At 43.1% G+C, this 16,143-nt stretch overlaps 1 long non-coding RNA gene and 1 pseudogene across 2 annotated transcripts in view; one reads left to right on the forward strand and one right to left on the reverse strand.

The window, feature by feature from the left end:
- Positions 1–4: 4 nt before the first annotated feature.
- Positions 5–16,143, forward strand: part of LOC115304637 — a 39,460-nt gene continuing 23,321 nt past the window's right edge. The window contains exons 1-2 of one of the 2 annotated variants that reach the window (XR_003914528.1): positions 5–76; positions 2,601–2,685. This is a non-coding gene — a long non-coding RNA (uncharacterized LOC115304637). Of the gene's footprint in view, positions 77–1,772; positions 1,827–2,600; positions 2,686–16,143 lie in introns of those variants that run through there. The other variant, XR_003914529.1, reaches the window with a different exon arrangement.
- Positions 5,670–6,168, reverse strand: LOC115304636 (annotated as a pseudogene).

The following is a 16,143-nucleotide window of genomic DNA, read 5'->3' on the forward strand; positions in this document are numbered from 1 at the left end:
GGGCCGTGTGGACGCGCGTGCTCCGTCTTCACCTGCCCCGCCGGTCGTGCTGGCCGAAGGCAGGACGTCCTCGTGGGTAAGTGCCCGAGGGGCTCGAAGGCCGGTGGGAGGTGGGCGGTAGCCCAGGGACGGAGTAGGGGCTGCTGGGGACACGACGAACGTTAGTGTTTTCATCCCACACAAGATGCCAACGAGTCCTGACAGCCACTCGGGCCTTGTTGTCAAACGTGTTCATTATGACGACCCATCTTTGGAGCTCAAGTGTCGCTGCCACTTGACAGACGGCTGGAAATAGAAGGTAAAGGACAGTGGGGGGATTGAGATGAGACGAGAGGAATGAGAAAATAGGGGTGTGGTTATCGAGTGGCGGATTTGTCCCCCAGGCAACTGCGCATTAGAAAGCTCTCTCAAGTGGTAAGGTAGTGTTAGTGGAGAGCGAGCCGGGGGCAGGAAGGGGCAGGGCGGGCGACGTCCGCGCCTGGAGCCGCTCGGTCCCCCGCCTGTTACCTGCTGAGAACGGAACAGGGCGTCTCGCTGCATCGTGGAGGGAAAGTACGGGAGAACCACAGGCGGAGAGCAGCCCACGCCGAGGCCCCTCGGGAGGATGTCAGCAGACCCCAGGTCACTGCCCGTCGGTAATGTGCCCCTGCAGCCTGACCGTGGATCCACAGCGGGCACCAGGGACAGGCCTTGTCTTGTGCAGTCCCCGACCGTGTCTGTGCTTCCTGCGCCCGCCACGTGTCCCTTCTCACACCCACCAGGCAACGGCAGATTGAACCCGCCCTGGTCACCATCACACAGGCTTTCCATTGAGGACTGAGCCCCCGAAGCCCCCTGCCTGGGTGTGTGGTCAGTGACTAGTGCACGACCAGCAGTGAGTTCTCAAGGACAGAGGAGCGAGGGGTTCTGCATGTGTCCTAGGGCTTTGTCACCCAGGCGACGACTGTAGGGGTTGCATAGATTGGAAGTAAGTGGCCGTGTGTCCCCAGCACTGTGGCGCCTGGAGATGGACAGGGGGCTCCGGAGATGGAGCCGGCTGGCATGTGGGGGTCTGCGCCTCCGAACCCCACCGCTGATTGCTGGCGGGCAGTTAGGCCTGAGAAGAGAACGCGGCCCAGCGGAGATGCTGCGTCTTGGCGGCAGCGCAGCAGGGCTTCCCCAGACCTCTGTCCGCCTGCCGGCCCGAGGCCAGTAGAGTTTGTGTGAAGCAGGGGGGGGGGGGGGGGCGGGGCGGCCTTGCCGGCCCTTCGGGTCGGTCTCAGCACACCGGCACCCCCAGACCGCGGGCCAGGCTCGCTCCACCCACACAGCGATGGGAGTTTCGTTTCACTTCCCCATCATGAAGTACTATTCCTTTGACTTTTTTCAACTATTCAGAAGTATAAATGCCATTTTTAGCTTTTTATTCTACAAATAGACACCAACCGGATTTGGCTCCAAGGTCATAGTTGGCTGGTTCCTGTTCTAAGATGCAACATACTAAGGAAACTTCTGAGAAATAACTTTCAACTCTGATTTTCCTTTAAGAGACGTTCGTTTCTGAGTCTGATAGTTCAGTCTTGAAACAGTTTAATGTTCCAACAACTTCTGTGCCTTTTTCTTATGGACAAATATTTGAGCACCAACCATTTGAAGTTGCTGGGGTGAAGTGAAGGTTTCGGGCCTGGTGGAGGCGGAGGCTGGTCGGACATCAGGTGTAGTCCTGATGGCACACCGAGGGGGTCACGTGAGCTTTACTGTCCCCCAAAACAAGGGGTAAGGCGAGAGGATGTCAAAGGTCTCACTCGCTACCTACACCATTCTTCAACTGATCTTCGAGCTGAAATGTGAGCAGGAAGTCGGGCACTTGCTTAACCCTCTTTCCTTGCCATAAACAGCTAGTTCTTGTGACAAACCTGCTTCCAGACATAAGAACCCCCTAGGGAGCAGGGACTGCTCAGAGAGGAAGTGACTTATTTCTCAAAACAAACCCAGAGGGTTACTGAAGACATGCTTTTGGGTTGTGTTTGTTTGTTTTTGGTCTGTGTGTGTGTGTGTGTGTGTGTGTGTGCGCGCGCACGCGCGTGTGTTTTAATTGTGCAGTGGTTGCCCGAGGGTGAATGTGCAGGCTGATGGGGTTTGGCAGGTAAAGGAGTCAAGGCCAGTGTGCGGTTGTCGCTTTCCCGGCCGACGCTCCTCCCTTAATTTAGGGGAAAATTGTTGGGGGTCCTGTACTGAACAGAGGACTCCGGGCCTCCATTTTCGTAAAATGCAACAAAATCCCCCCAAATATCAAAATTCTTTTTAAACAGCAGACTTCAGAATTGCTCTTAGTAACCTAATGATGATTTTAGTCCCTGACTCTGTCACCTGTTTAAGGACATGTCGAGAAACACCGAAGGAGCTCTTTAAAGAGACCTCATGATCCTTTGTAATGTGGATAGTTGAACTCTCCATGTTCAAATATTTATGTATTTGAATAAACTCTCCAAAGTCAAATATTTGTGTATTGATATGTTAAATATTCTGGGTAAAAGGACCATGTAAAAGGATGACCTGTGGGGAATTAGTTTCTGCAAATGGCTTCTTTTCCCCCATTGCCGTCTCTGGTTTTTTTCCAGCCTGTCCTTCTAGATCTCTCTGAAATATATGGTCAGTTCAGCTCAGCCATGGGCTTTGATGGCTCGTTGATGTTCAGAGAATAAGGTAAGTAAGGTTAATGGCATTTAAGGCTCTGTTTAGAGCACTTAAGTGGGTATAGACATGGGGTTCCAAGAGTCACAGAATAGCCAATGAGAATAGTCTAATCAGGGAAGTAAAGCTAGAAAGCAAGAAATGGACTGATACATTATGCGTGCGGGTGTGAAGACCTCCGCTAGGAACCATACCATTAGGGAAGGAGAAAGAAGAGAGACAGATCACCGTTACCTGCCATTTCCCACCTGCGCTGGTAGGAAAACCCAAATTTTCATTTTGGAAAAAATGTAACTTGAAAAAATTTTGTATTTTTAAACTACAGTGGACCCACAATGTTATGGTAGTTTCAGGTGCACAGCGCAGTGATTTGACAATTCTGTACATACACTGTGTTCACCACGATAAGTATAGTTACGGTTGTCATACAGAATCATTCTCGACTATGTTCCCTATGTTGTATTGTTTTCATTCACCTGATTTGTTTGTTTCATAACTGGACATTTGTACCTCTTAATTGTCTTCACCTGTTTTCACCCATCCCCCCCACCCTCCTGGAAACCACAAGTTCTCTATATTTATGAGTCTGTTTTGTTTATTAGATTTGACGCATGAGTGAAATTATATAGTATTTGTCTTTCTCTGTTTAAACTATTTCACTTGGCATAATTCCCTCTAGGTCCATCCATGCTGTCACAAATGCAAGATCTCTTTTTTGTGGCTGAGTAATAGTCGTGTGTGTGTGTCTGTGTGTGTGCGTGCGTGTGAGAGACAGAGAGAGAGAGATCTTTATCCATTCATCTGTTGCTTCCATACCTAATACTGCAGTAAACATAGGATGCATGTATCTCTTTGTACTAGTGTTACTGTGTTCTCTGAGTAAATAACCAGTAGTGGAAAACCTAAGTCGTTTGGTGTTTCTATTTTTAATTTTTTGTCATGTTTTCCACAGTTGCACAAATTTGCATTCCTCCCAGCAATGCATGAGGGTTCCCTTTTCTCCAAATCCTCACCAATACTTGTTATTTCTTGTCTTTCTGACACTGTCCATTCTGATAGGTATAAGACGATAGCTCATTGTGGTTTAAATTTGCATTTCCCTGATGATTAGTGGTGATGAGCATCATTTCATGTGTTTCTGGCCATTTGTACATCTTCTTTTGAAAATAACGTCTGTACCTATGCCTGTTTTTAATTTTTTTGAGTTGTATGAGTACTTTATGTATTTTGAATAATAATCTCTTATTGGATGTATCATTTGCAGATATTGTCTCCCATTCAGTAGGTTTTAATATTGTTGTGTTGATTATGTCCTTTGCTTTGGGAAAGCTTTTTATTTTGGTGTAGTCTCATTTTTTCTTTCTTTCCTTCTTTTTTCTTTTGTTTTCCTTGCCTGAGGAGATTTGTCTATAAATATGTTGCTAAAGCTGCATTGAGTTTATTTTTGTGTATGCTGTAAGAAAGCAGTCCCATTTTAGCATTTTGCATATTGCAGTCCAGTTTCCCCAGCACTGTTGCATCCTTGCTTGCTTTGTGCTGCATTAATCGACCGCACAAGCACGGGTTTATTTCTGGGTTCTTGGTCCTGTTCCACCGACCTGTGCCTGTTCTTGTGCCCGTACTGTACTGATTGAGTACTGTAGCTTTGTGGTAACCCTTGAAATCTGGAATTGTGGTACGCAACTCTGTTCTTCTTTCTCAAGATGCTATGCTTAACCAGGGTCTTTTTTGTCTTATTTGTTCTGGTTCTGTTTGAAAGGAGTTGTGTTAAATCTGTAGGTTGCTTTGAGTGGCATGGATATTTTAACAATATCAATTCTCCCAGTCCATGAGCATGATCTATTTTTCCATTTGTGTTGTCTTCGTCAGAGTTTTCAGAGTACAGGTCTTTCATGTCCTTGGTCAACTTTATTCCTAGGTATTTCATCCATTTTGGTACAACTGTAAATGGGATTGCTTTTTTAACTTCTCTTTCAGTTACTTTGTTACTAGTGTATAGAAACACAACAGTGTTGAAGTAACTTATTAAAATTACTAGTTTTTTTGTGGTCTTTAGGGATTTCGGAATTATGTAATCAGCAAATAGTGACAGTTTTACTTTTTCCTTTCTGATTGGATGCCCTTTATTTCTTTTTTATTATTTTTTTTTAATATGCCACCATTTTTATTGCAACGTGGCCATTTTTGTGAGGGTAGGGAGTTTGATCTCAAAAACAATGTTCCATTTAAGGCTCTTTTATACAGAAATTGCCATCATGACTGATACTCAAAATATTTTTAGTGTTGCACAACTTACACGGTGAGCAGACGCCTACACCGCTTCAGTAGCGTACACTCAATGGAAAACAAAACGGCACTAGTAAGAGCTGTTTAAGATATGCAGGTAACAGGAATGAATACTGAGGTACTAGGATAAGTTGACACAGTTAACAAAACTTAATTGGCATTCCTTTTGGGGGAGAGGGGGTGGGTATTACTCATGACAAAACAAGTGCTCTCCGTGCATAGTGTTATATCTGTGCTGCCATGTCACAAAAATAGGCTTGCCAAGGCAGGTGAGGTGTGTGAATGCTCCAGCCTCACAGAACTGCAATCAAGTGCAACTGTAAATAATACTGAATAAAGTTTACCATCTGACCAGTGGATGATACTTTCAAGGCATTCGATCGGCTTACCCTTTGCAGTGTTCTAAGCTATTCACATTGACAGTCACTTTCATTGTAGTGCTTGCTGCAAGGGAGGCATATAACCAGTTGTTTTGGCTAAAATATGACGGGAAGGCATTCCTTGGGTTCTACAAAAAAGTAACCATATTGAAGAGTCTAATGGCAATCACTGATAGGCTGCTTACATGAATGGTTTTTCCTTCATTCACTGTATTGGAAGGACCAAGTGGGAAGAGAAAACAAAAACAAAAACCACCTAATACTATTTCAGTTGATTTGAGCTGGAGAAATGGAAGCCCCTTAAGATCCAGATGGCACTTGACTGTCATTTTATAAGGGTTTTCCTTCAAGTGAAACTACCACGTTGCCTCCTAGTTTCTCTCCAAGTGTTGAACGGTCCTTTATATCATCCAAGCCATTTACTTGCCACTCATGTTTAATACCTGTAAATTTCTTTTTAATGGCATCTTTAGAGCTAGCATAAATCATCTTGCTTTTTAAAGGTGCACTCTCAGGAGCCCAGAATATAAATACTAGGTCTTCTTTCTTAGACTCTTTTGTTTCGTATGTGGCATCGTACAAAGCATATCGGCAATCATTCAGAGGTAGCAACTTCACAAAAGATGTGTAGGGGTCCTCTACAGTATCACCAATGTCACCCACCAAAATCTGCTTTGCTTCTTCTACAATTATTTGTCTTTTGTCATCACTGAAACAGAAGAGAACTGCTTTCTTTCTTTTTTTGATCTCCTCTTGTGTAGAAGATTTTTACTTTCATATCATTAAAAACTTTGATGACTTCATCATTCACTGTAACTCCAGAAGCCATAGTGTCCGCGGCTGTGGCTGCAGCGGCAGCTCGGGCCCTGGCTCTGTGGCAGTCTATTTCTTTTTTTTTTTTAATTTATTTTCTGAGACACTTTGTGAATCTCAGACCCTGGACACAATGTAACTTTTTCATAAAACCATTACTTTCCAGAGCAGGAAACATAACTGGTTTTTCTGACACATAGAAGAGGGCAGACACTTAGAATGCAAGGCAGGAATTCATCCCAAGTGAAAGATCAAAATAAGCCCATGGCCAGACATCTAAGAAAACAGATATAAGTAATGTGACTGGTAGAGAATTTAAAGCAACAATCATAATGATACTCACTGAACTTGAGAAGAGAATGGAAGATATCAAGCAGACCCTTGCCACAGAGATAAAAGAGTTAAAAAAGAATCAGAAATGAAGAATGTAAAAACTGAGATTGGAATCAGGCTTGATTCAATGAACACAGGCTGGAAGAAGCAGAGGAGTGAATTCGTGTTATAGAGAACAAAATAATAGAAACTACTGAAGCTGAAACGTAAGAGAATACAAAGACGTATGCAACAAGAATAGACTTAGGAAACTCAGGACTCCATAAAACATAATAACATTTGTATTATAGAAGTGTCCGAAGAACAGCAGAAAGAAAAGCGGGCTGGGATGTATTTGAGGAAGCCGTAGAGGGAAGCTTCCCTAATCTGGTAAAAGGAACGGACATTCAGATCTAGGAGGTACACAGAGTACTCCCATCAAAATCAACAAAAACAGGCCAAGATATGTTGTAAATAAATTTTCAAAATAGAGTGATAAAGAAAAAAATCCTAAAAGCAGCAAGACAAAAGAAGTCCTTAAGTTACAAGGGAAAACCCGTAAGGTAGTCGAAGATTTCTCAACAGAAACTTAGCAAGCCAGAAGGGAGTGATATGATTGACATTCAGAGTGTGGAATGGGAAGAATCTGCAGCCAAGAACAATCTATCCAGCAGAATCATTCAGAATAGGAGAGATAAGGAGTTTCCCAGAAACAAAAACTAGAGGAGTTCATCACCAGTAAACCAGAGGGGATGTTCTATATAGCGATTCAGCGATTCTAAACAGTACTCAGTGCTCATCACAGTAAATGTGCTCTTGATCCCGGTCACCTGTCCCCCCCCACCGTCACCCTCTGGTAACCATCAGTTTATTCTCAATTAAGGAATCTTTTTTCTTGGTTGTCTTTTATTCCTTGTTTTGTTTCTCAAATTCCACATAGGAGTGAAATACTCTGTGACATGTCATTTGGCATGATACCCTCAGATCCATCCATGTTTTTGCAAGTGGCAAGATTTCACTGTTTTATGGCTGAGTAATATTCTACTCTATACACACACATCTTACCTGTTTATCTCTTGATGGACACTTGAGTTGCTTCCGTTTCTTGGCTTTGTATTATAATGCTGCAATAAACATAGGGATGCAAAAAACTTTTTGAATCCGTATTTTCATATTCTTGGGGTAAATGCCCAGCAGTGGACTTACCGGGTTATATGGTAATTCTCTTTTTAATTTTTGAGGAACTTCCATACGGTTTCCACAGCGGCGGCACCAGTTTGTATTCCCATCAACAGCGCACGAGGTTCCTTTACTCGGCCTCCTCGCCGATACTTTCTGTTTCTTGTGCTGTTGATTTTAGCCCTTCTGACGGGTTTAAGGTGATATCCCATTGTGGTTTTGATGTACATTTCCCTGACGATCAGTGATGTTGAATGCCTTTTCAAGTGTCTGTTGGCCAGCTATTTGTCTTCTTTGGAAAAATATCTGCTCACATCTTCTCCCACTTTAAGTTGAATAATAATAACTACCATTATGATTATTTGATGTTGAGTTGTGTAAGTTCTTTTTCTGAGAGAGAGACAGAGTGAGTGCCAGTTGGGGAAGGGCAGAGGAAGAGGGAGAGAGAGTCTCAAGCAGGCTCCATGCCCACGTGAGATGCAGCCCACTGCCACACGAGCATGACGTGACTGAAATCGAGAGGTGGACAGTCAACCAAGTGAGCCATCCAGGCACCTGGAGGTTAATAAGTTTTTTATATATCTTGGATATTAACTCTTTATTAGATATGTTATTTAAAATCTCTTCTACCATCCCACAGGCTGCCTTTTAATTTTGTGGTTTCCTTCACTGTGTAGAAACTTAATTTTAATGAAGTCCTAATAGTTTATTTTTGCTTTTGTTTCCATTGCTTCAGGAGACATATTTAAGAAAATGTTGCTATGGCCAATGTCACAGAAATTAGTGCCTCTGATCTTTTCTAGGATTTTCATGGTTTCAAATCTCATATTTAGGTCTTTAATCTATTTTGAGTTCATTTTTGTGTATGGTGAAAGAAAGTGGTCCAGTTTCATACTTTTGCATGTTGCTTTCTCGTTTTCCCAACACCGTTTGTTGAAGAGAATGTCTTTTCCTATTGCATATTCTTGCCTCCTTTGTCATAGATAAATTGTGTAATCGTGGGTTTATTTCTGAGCCTTCTATTCTGTGTTATTGATCTCTGTGTCTGTTTCTCGGTTGGTACCACACTGTTTTGATTACTAGAGCTTTGTAAGATAATTTGAAATCTGGAATTATGATGCCTCCAGCTTTGCTTTTTTTTCCCTCCCTCCCAAGAGTGCTTTGGCTATTCAGGTCTTTTGTAGTTTTGTGAACATTTTGGGTTTGTTCTAGCTCTGGGGAAAATATTGTTGATATTTTAACAGGGATTACGTTAAATCTATAGATTGCTTTGGGTACTGTGGGCAGCTTAACAATATTTGTTCTCCCAATCCAAGAGCATGAAATGTCTTTCAATTTCTTTGTGTTGTCATTAGTTTCTTTCATCAGCATTTTAGTTTCCAGAGTAGAGGTCTTTTATCTCCTTGGTTAAGTTTATAACTATTATATTTGGTGTAATTGTAAATATGATGATTTTGTTACTTTCTCTTTCTGTTACTTCATTATTAATGAGAAGAATTACCAGAAATTTCTGTATATTGATTTTTTTATCCTGCAACTTTACTGAATTCCTTCATCAGTTCCAACAGATTTTCGGTAGAATCTTTAGAGTTTTCTATATATAGTATCCTGTTATCTGGAAATACTGAAAGTTTTACTTCTTTTGTGCCAATTTCCCCTATGAGCAGAGGATGGGGCAGAGGAAGGGAGAGATAGAGAATATGAACGAATATTAATCAGGCTCCATGCTCAGCATGGCACTGAGATCATGACCTGAGCCAAAATCAAGAGCGGGACACTCAACCAACTTAGCCACCCAGGTGCACCAGGATATTTTCCTTTTAAATCTACCTTGTGGAGAGTTTGTTTTTTTTTATCATGAATGGATGTTGTTTTTTGTCACATGCTTTTTCTGCATCTATTGAAATGATCATGTGGTTTTTATTCTTTTTTATTGATGTGGTATATCACATTGATTTCCAAATATTCAATCACTCTTGCATCCTTGGAATAAATCCCACTAATTGTGGTGAAAGCGTTTTTGTGTATGTTGCTAATATTTTGAAAACTTTTGCATTTGTGTTCATCAGAGATAGTGGCCTGTAGTGTTCGTTCCCTCTCTCTCTCTCTCTCTCTCTCTCTCTTTCTCTCTCTCTCTGTCTGTATTGTCTTTATCTGCTTTTGGCTTTAGGGTAATGCTGGTCCCATAGAATGAAAGTGGAAGTTTGCCTTCCTTTTCTATTTTTTGGAGTATTTTGAGAAGAATAGGTACTAACTCTTCTTTAAATGTTTGATAGCATTTTCGTGTGAAGCCATCTGGTCCTGGACTTTGTTGGTAGGTTTTGTTGTTGTTTGTTGTTTTGTTTTGTTTTTTAACTGATTCTGTTTCATTGCTGGTAATGTTCTGTTCATATTTTCTCTTTCTCCCTGATTCAATTTTGGGAGTTTTTATGTTTCTAGGAATTTTCCCATTTCTTTTAGACTGTCCAATTTGTTGGCATAGAATCTTTTCTAATATTCTCTAGTGATCCTTTGTATTTCTGTGGTGTCAGTTGTTATTTCTCTTTTTTTTTTTTTTTTCCGATTTTGAGTTGTCTCTCTCACTTCCTTTTTTTGATGAGTCTGGCTAAAGTGTCAATTTTATTTTCAGAGGCCCAACTCCTGGTTTTGTTACTGTGTTCTGTTGTAGTTTTATTTCATTTATTTCTGCTCTCATCTTTACTATTTTCTTTCTCCTTCTGTTTTTGGGTTTTGTTTGTTCTTTTCCTAACTCCTTTAGATATAATGTTAGGTTGTTGATTTGAGATTTTTCTTGCTTCTTGAGGTAGACCTGTATTGCTATAAACTTCTCTCTTTGAATAGCTTTTGCTGCATCCCAAAGGTTTTAGACCAGTGCATTTTCAGTTTATTTGTCTCCCTATAGTTTTTTATTTCCTTTCTGATTTCTTGGTTGACCTATTCATTGTATAGTAGCATGTTATTTAACCTCCATGCTTTTGTGTTCTCTCCAGGTTTTTTTCTTGTGGTCATTTTCTCTTATACCATTGCGGTTGGATAATATGTGTATTATGACTTCTACTTTTTTTCATTTGTTTAGGCTGATTTGGTGGCCTAACATGTGATCTATTCTGGATAATGTTCTATGTGAACTTGCAAAGATTGTGTATTTTGTTTTCTGGGAAAGAATGTTCTGAATATGTCTGTAGATGCCTCTGGTCCAATGTGTCACTTAAGCCACTGTTTCCTTATTGATTTTCTGTTTGGATGGTCTACCCACTAATGTAAGTGAGGTGATAAAGCCCCCTACTATTTCCGTATTACTGGTGATTACTTTATGTTCATTAATAGCTGCTTTATGAATTCGGCTGCTTCGATGTTAGGTGCACGAGTATTTACATTTGGTGTATCTTTTTGTTGGATTGTCTCCCTTGTGGTCACGTGGGGCTCCTCTTCATCTCTTGTTGCAGCCTTTGTTCTGAAGTCTATTTTGTCGTAAGTATTGTTACCGCAGTTTTCTTTTAACTTCCGTTTGTATGATATACTTTTCTATCCCTTCTCTGTCAACGTGCATGTGTCTTTAGTCCTGAAATTAGTCTCTTGTTGGCAGCGTATAGATGGATCTTGCTTTTTTAGTCTTTCAGCCATCTGTGTCTTTTGATTGGAGCATTCAGTCCATTTAAATTAATTGACAGGTATGTACTTATTACCATTTTGTTACTTGTTTTAAGGCTGTTTTTGTAGTTCTTCTGTTTCTTTTTCTGTCTTTTGTTTGAAGGCTTTCTTTAATGATACTCTTGCATCCCTTTCCCTTTATTCTTTGTGTGTCTGGCCATAGTGGTCGCCGTTAGCTTTTTCTTAGACAGCTAATGCATGTAACGATCTGCGTTAAGTTGAGGGCTGCTCCAGCTTGAGCCCAGCCTGAAAGCACTGAGTTTTTACCCCCCGCCCCGGGTGTTATGTATACGCTAGCGCACTTTACAACCTGTGTTTTGTGAATTCCTTGACTGAGTTTTATAGATAGACTCAATTTTACTGCTTTTATGCTTTAATCTCCACACATTTTGGGGGTTTTGTTTTGTTTTGTTTTGTGTTAGAGTACAAGCAGTAGAGAGAGAAAGGAAGAATCTTAAGCAGGCTCCACACCCAACATGGAGCCCAACATTGGGGCTTCATCTCACGTCCCTGAAATCATGACCTGAGGCAAAATCAAGAGTCAGATTTGTACCTGTACGTCTCAGGTTAGTAAATAAGTCGTCCTGCGGGCCCCTGGGGGTTCCTGCTGCTGCTCCTGTGCTGTAGTTCGGTGGGGTTGTTGTGTTTTCTCTTTAAGCGTAGGGACACCATGTCCTCCTGCTCTCCCCCTCTCTCCCAGAGCCAAGCCCGCTGAATTTAAAAGTTCCCAATGCTGGCGCGCCTGGGTGGCTCAGCCGGTTAAGCGTCCGGCTTCGGCTCAGGTCACGATCTCACAGCTCGTGGGCTTGAGCCCCGCATCGGGCTCTGTGCTGACAGAGCCTGGAGCCTGCTTCAGATTCTGTGTCTCCCTCTCTCTCTGACCCTCCCCTGATCACACTGTCTCTCTCTCTCTCTCTCAAAAATAAATAAACATTAAAAAAATAATAATAATAAAATAAAGTTCCCAATGGTAAGCCCTACTGATTTAAAGAATTTGTGAAGTTAAGCCTCTCTGGGTTTCTAAGCCAACTCTGATGTGGATTCATTTTCCCAGGGCGGGTCCCCCGTGCCTGCAGGGCCCAGTGTGGGGTCTGCTCCTCACCTCTCTCCATGCCCACGGTGTCCCTACCCCCCGTGGACAGTCCTTCAGGTCATCTTGGTCCCGCACCATGTCCTGCCCTCACTTCCCTCCGTGGTGCGGTCTCCTCTGTGGGTCTCCCTGGGAAGGGTCTGTCCTGCCGGTCTTCGGGCTGTTTGCTGGGGACTTAGGCTGACGCAAGGTGCGCTGGGTTTGCCTGTGGGATGAGTAGCTAAGGATCCTACTCCTCCACCGTCTTCCCTGGAAGCTTTGCCTTGAATTCCCTTTCCTTGTCTGACTGCTGTGGCTCGGACTTCCAGTACTCTGTTAAGCAAAAGTGGCGAGAATGGACATCCTTGTCTTGTTCCTGATCTCAGAGGAAAAAGTTTCAGTTTCTCACTGCTGAGTACGATGTTAGCTGTGGGGTGTTGACACTAAACCTACTTTGTTGACCATTTATATCATGAATGGACGTTGAACTTTGTCAGATGCTTTTTCTTCATCTACGGATGGACACAAGGAGAGCGTTTCCCCACAGCCATTGGCCTGGAAGATGAGAGGGGCCGAACTTCCTGAGTTCTTGCAGTCAGTGGGGCTGAAAGCCTGGAGTTTTAAAGGTCAGCGGGCTTGGCTGGGAGGGACCCTGGAGGGCACCGCCCGGCTCCTGGAGAGAAGGCCACCCTGGCGGGGGCTTGGGGACAGACAGCCGTCTGAGGAGCCCCTGCGGCACACGGCGCACGGGGGGGGGGGGGGGTTGCTCTTGTTTTTGTCTTGTTTTATGTGTATTTTTTAAAATCTATTTCATTTCTTTTCACTCCAAGTTTTACGGTTTTTCTACTTCTAGTAACTTTGTGTTTGTTCCTCTTTTCTCATTGATTTAGGTGTATGGCTAGATTGTCCGAGGACTCTCACGTTTCTTGAGGAAAGCTTGTGTTGCTGTGAACAGCTGTTGCTGTTTCCAGGATTTTGGGCTGTAGGGTCTTCATTCGTCTCCATGTCCTGTTTATTCTGTGATTTCTGGACTGACCCGTGTTGTTTGGTAGTATGTGACTTAGCCTCTATAGTTTGTGCTTTCGTCCAGTTTACTTCTTGTAACTCATTTCTAGTTTCACACTGTTGTAATCAGAAAAGATGCTTGTGACAATTTCAGTCTTCTTAAATTTAGAGAGACTCGTTTTGTGGTTCACCATGTGATCTAGCCTGGAGGCTCTTCCGTGTATGTTGAGAAGAATTTCTATTTGGCTGTTTTAGGGGGCGGGGTTCTGTTAGTCTCTGTTAAGAACATCTGGTCTAAAATGTCTGTCCAAGCCGCTGTTTCCTTATTGACTCTGCCTGGACGAAGGGAGTTGTGTGTTCCTGCCCCTTCCGCTGATGTGTTTCTGTCAACTTGTCTTTTTATGTCCGCTAATATTCGCTTTACGTATTTAGGTCCTCCTGTGTCTGTTGCTAGATATTTATACTTTTTATGTTCTCTTGTGAGATTGATCTCTTCATCATTGTGTAATGTTCTTCCTTGCCTCTTGTTACAGAGACAAAGTCTATTTGTTTTAACGTCTATTTTGTCTGATAGAAGTATTGCCATCCGGCTTGTTTTCACTCTTACTTGCGTGGATGAAACGTGTTTTTCCACCCTCCACTTGCAGCCTGTTGTGTCTTTAGGTCTGAAGTGATTCTCTCTCTCTCTCTCTCTTTTTTAGTGTAACCCATATATATTTTTTTATAATTTTTGTAACTTATTTTTATCAAAAGTACATTCAATTAAGCATGAAATCCTTGTCATATTTGAGGTTTGGGTGAAGGTGTTATTGATATGAGCAGAACGGTTCAGCCACCACTATTTGGAGCAGGTTCGCTTCTAAGTCCTTTGCACCAGGAGTGTCGGCCGAAGCCCGTGCATACGTCGTCGCCAGGCTGTGCCCTCTGTCCCCTTGAAGCAGGCCGGTGTGTTCGCCCTGGACCTTGTTTTTCTTTATGCGTTTAGTCACCCTAGGAATTTTGATTGGCACATTTAGACCATTAAGATGCATATAACATTCTGAGTAGTTAATGCAGTCACATGGTCCAGATACGGCGACTGTATGAGGAGGTGTTCGATGTGACGTCATGTTCCCGTCGTGTCCCTGTCCCCCTTCCCCACACCCTGTGACAGGTAACTATTTATGTTAGTGTCTGATATGTCTTCTCCATGTTTTTATGTGCATATATATTCTTGTTATGCTTAATTCTAAACCCGAAGGCGTGTACCGTACACTCTAGGCTGGCCCGTATTTCCCGCGGGGTCTAACCCAGAAATCTGCCCCCGAGCAGCGCCGTGCCACCCTCGGCGTCCTGGCGCTCCGCTCCTGGCCGCGGACACGTGGCCTTTTTCCAGTCTGTCGCTCTTGTGAAGAATCGCATTTTGTTTGAACCAAAACAAGCAAATCACACCAGTTTATTTTATATGTGAGCAAGAATATCTGATGGGTAGATTTCTGGAAGTGGGACTTCTGTGTGGAAGGGTGAATGCACCTGTGATTCTGACAAATCTCCAAAGAACCCCACGGTGGTTCTGGTTTGTTTCTTCCTAGCAGCACTTGACCAGCGGAGGACATTGACTTTAATTTGCATTTCTCTTATTATAACTAGGTTGAGGATTCTAAAATATTTTAATAGTCCACTTATATTTCTCATTCTGTGAACTATTTGTTCATGTCCCTTAAACTACTGGGGTGTTGAACTGCTCAGGAAATTGAAATTTTGTGAAAGATTCTTAAATGGGGGAGGGGGGAGATTATCGGATTTCCTGTCCAGCTCCCTTACCAGATTCTCCATGTTTCTTATAGTCCTTGAGCTACTTTACAATTTATAAATTGTAGAAAACTTACAATAATACTAATTATTCTTGTCTATAACTAATTATGTCCCATGAATACAATTAAATATTTAACTGTGAATATGACTGGTTCCCATCTCTCTGGAAATTCATCTCAGAACTCCGGTTTCTGTCTGTGCGGCGGTCTCGGGGCGCTCCTCCGGGCAGGTGCGCTGTGTACTCACTAACATTCTCACTAGTGAGCTGAGTAACACTGTTGATCCATGGTGACTTTTTTATACCTGCGGGAGTCATGATTATATCTCTGTAACGTCCAAAGGCGTTTTCTTCCTGACTGCTGTGCACTCGGTCAGCTGGGGAGGGCAGCCCTTTGTCTGTCATGAATTAAAAAACTTTTTCCCTCAGTATCACTTTTTTAAATTTGTTTCTTGCCATGCTAAAATTTATTATTTTTGTGTAGTTGAATTTACCAACCTTGTATGTCTTTTGGAGTTTGACTCATGTTTAAGCACATGGTATTTTTAGTCCACATTATTTTTCTGCTTAGTTTACCTCCCCCCCCCCTCCGCCCACTTCTTAACTGAGACTTTTGACATCAGCCTGGAGAAGGTCATTCTGCTTGAGGGTTTCGTGCCACCGAGCAGGCGCTTCTCCAGACACGGGCTCTCCTGGGGCCGGCCCGGAAGGTTCGCTCTGAGCTCTCGTGTGCGGGACTCATTCACTGAAAAATAAGACCCAACAAACCCGCACTACGTACCTCCTACAGCACAGCCTCCACCTCAGGGCGGCTCCCCCTCACCCACTCGCCCCTCCTCACACGCGCCCCTCCTCACACGCGCCCCTCCTCACGCTCGCCCCCTCCTCACACCCCCTCCTCACACCCCCTCCTCACACCCTCTCCTCCTCACACTCGCCACTCCTCACACTCCCCCCTCCTCAAACGCACCGCTCCTCACACG

This window comes from Suricata suricatta, chromosome 10 (assembly GCF_006229205.1).
Source record: "Suricata suricatta isolate VVHF042 chromosome 10, meerkat_22Aug2017_6uvM2_HiC, whole genome shotgun sequence".
Lineage (NCBI taxonomy): Eukaryota > Metazoa > Chordata > Mammalia > Carnivora > Herpestidae > Suricata > Suricata suricatta.